This window comes from Pseudonaja textilis, unplaced genomic scaffold (assembly GCF_049901715.1).
Source record: "Pseudonaja textilis isolate UNSWEBS1 unplaced genomic scaffold, rPseTex1.2 PTEXSCF129, whole genome shotgun sequence".
Taxonomy (NCBI): Eukaryota; Metazoa; Chordata; class Lepidosauria; order Squamata; family Elapidae; genus Pseudonaja; species Pseudonaja textilis.
Window position 1 is genome coordinate 10454 of NW_028262858.1, and position 3299 is coordinate 13752.

Consider the following 3299-nt stretch of genomic DNA (forward strand, 5'->3'; position numbering starts at 1 on the left):
GAAGAAGCCATTAGAAACTTAACACTCAACCAAAGGCATTTCACTGTGTGAGATTACCTCTGTTTACTGTAGGATGAATTTGGACTTGTTGAAACAGTTTCTTGTCTGCTGTTCCAATTTGAGCAAAAGTACTAAAAGAGAGGTGAAAGATTGTCTGAGTAGATCAGACAATTGAACAAATTGTTATATCAGGTTGCTATATCAGCGGAAAAGAAGGGGATGGATCCAGCTGAAGTGGAACAGGCCAGGATGGAGCAGCTTTCAAGGGGTGCTTTATCTTCAGATCCAATCTGGAATCAGCTGAAAACTTGGGCTGCAGGGAAGGGATACCTGTAGATATCATGAGCTCATAAAGAGAGTTAGGGCAACAGACCTAGTGAAAGCCAAAGCTGATCTGTCACCGGAATGGCCTCCAGGTGCAGGAGTGAGGAAAACTGGAGGTAATGATGCCTGGCTCACCACTATGGAAGCCAAATTATCCCATTTAACAGAGATGATGACCTCGTGGATGATAATGGGTGATTTGCCTTTGAATGGATGCCTAGCTGGACCATCAATGGGAGGATGAGCTCTTATGCTGCAGTTGGGCAGCCAGTGAGGCCAGTGATATGTTATAACTGTGGGGGTGCAGGGTACTACATGAGTACTTGTACAAAGTCTCACAAATCATGAAGTCCACTGTCGTTCGGAAATTACATAGGGACTTCAGTGACAGAAGTGATGGGAAGAGGGATACAGCCAGTGCTTCATTAGCTTGGGGGGGGGGGGGGGCTCCCATTCCCAATGGTCTACTGAGGCCAAAATGACAAGGCCCCAGCAACAGCTTTCAGAGACTAACAGAATCACCCAAGCATGGACTGTCCGTCCAGATGCTGTGTCTCTTACCACCAAGATTCCTAAAGTTGGTGGGCCCTTCTCCAATTGAGCCAGTACAAGTGGAAGGAATCTACATGAGGGCTCTCTTGGACTCAGGTGCACAAGTGATATTACTGTACCAGGACTTCTATGACAGATATTTCAAGCACATATCCATACAAAAGTTAAGTGATTTAATGATTTTGAGCATCAGTGCAGAGAAGTTCCCATATGATGGGTATCAACCTATTCAGCTAACATTTGGGCCTCCAATTGTTGGATATGCTGAAACTTCCAACATCTTGGCCATTGTCTGTACCCAACTCCTGAGAGCTAGCCAGGTTCCCTGATTGTGGGAACAAATACCAACTTAGACATCTGCTCATCCTGATTGTCCCAGCAGCAGATGACTTGGTGATGGAGGATGTTCATCCTGCCCTGCAGGCGGTATATTGACACCTAGTGCAAGAGCAACAGGCCCCTGCAGAAGGAGTGGGTTGACTGTGGAAAATGGACCAGGTGAAGAGTATTACAACCAGAGGAGGTAGCATGTCTATGGGCCTCTGTCAGATTGGACTGGGAGGACCCAACCTCATCCTTAAATCTAATCCCAGACCCTTAATAATCACTTCAAACTCTTTGGGGAACCAAATAATTTTGGATGGGGGGAGTGTGTAGCTGGGGAGGAAGGAAATAAGAGCAGGAGTTTTTTTGGCAAGAAGAGGAGGAGACAGAGGGAATATGAAGGAGGAAGGGAGGGTTTGCTGGGGGGGAAAGCTGTAAGGGAGGGAAAGGAAAGGAGGCCTGGGAAAAAGGAGGCCTGAGAGGACAGGAAAAATGGCTTAAGGGGGAAATGGAGAAAGAAGGCTGGGGAAAAGGAGAGGGGATAAAGGCAATAGGGAGGCTAGGAGAGGTTTCTGTGGGACAAACCTGATGGAGAGAAGGGAGAATAGGATAAGGAAGTCCTGTGTGGGGCAAGCCTGAGGGAGAGAGGGGTATAGGATAAGAGAGGCTTCTGTGGGGCAAGCCTGAGGGAGAGAAGGGAGGATAGGAGAGGAGAGGCTTCTCTGAGACAGACTTGAGAGGGAGAAGGAGGATAGGAGAGGAAAGGCCAAGCCTGAGGAATATATGAAGGAGCAGAGACAGTGGAAGGAGAACCCAGTAAGCCAAGAGAGGGGGAGAGGAGACTAATCACCATGACACTACATGACCCAGGCCAGTAGAAGTACCTGAGTGAGGGACCAATGTGGAACAGCAGAAGGCCAAGAGAACCCAGACTCCAGCACCCCTTTTTGGGAAGCACTATACCTAAAGGATTTTACATTGGAATACATAGTTTATTCAAATCCATTCACATATCAGATTTTTAAAACATTAATCAGAATTATAATTATAATAACTAAAGTTATTTTTAATTAAAATTATGTTCTAAGCTATAGTGGCAAAACAAAGTAGAAATCTGCATATATAATTGAAAGGGTCTAAAGTTTACAAACCAACATTATGTCCAAGCACATATCATCAAGAAAAATGCAGAATATGGACTTCCAGTGGTGCTTCCGTCGAAGATGGACCAGAGACTGTGATAGTGCGCGGCTTTGATTTGTGCTTGCCCTGTTGGAGGGGTCCTTAAGGGACTGGATTCATCTGACTCACCTTGTAGGGGTGAGGGAAGAGGGAGAGACCACCAGCTGGGCTGAGGACAGTCGCATCTCCCCTCATTGGCTTGGTATACTCCCCTAGAAGACAGGGAGAAGCGGCAGTTTAATGGCTGCCCTGAAGATGGGAAGCTGCCAGGATTTAAGTGTGTGCTGGAGTGGTGAAGTGGTGAGCAGCATATAACCAGACAAAAGACTTTGAATGTTCTTTGACAACCCCGAAAAGCAGAAAGAAAAAGTCCTTGTTTGGAAGAGTGGTAGTGGCAAATGAGAAATAAGAAGAAAATATAAGGTAAATAAAAAACTGGAAATAAAAGAACTGTATGAAACTAGAGATTACATTTGGAATAATCTACAGAATTAGACACTAATTAGGCATTGGATAAAATGCTGGACTTACCTGGAATGGATAAAATTTAATGTTAAAACAACAGAAAAGAGAATTTAAAAAAAGGACTTTGAAAAGTGGAAGCGACATAGAGTGCTATCTAATGGTTAAAGATATTTCCTCTTTTATGTTTTTAGGGAAAATTACTGGTCGTATAAATATGTGAAAGAGAAACGAAATGAAATAAAAGATTACTAGCATAACAAGAACCCTGGAAAGCTTTACAAAAAGTTGGGATTGCAGCAAAGTATAAATGAATGTAATATTTTGGGACTGTTTGGTGTTGACTGTGACAAGAAAACAGAAGAAAGGATTGAGATAAATGGAGACTTTTGGCAAGGACCATAACAGAAAAACTTGACTTTTAATAAAATAAAGAATAACTCAACAGGTTAAAG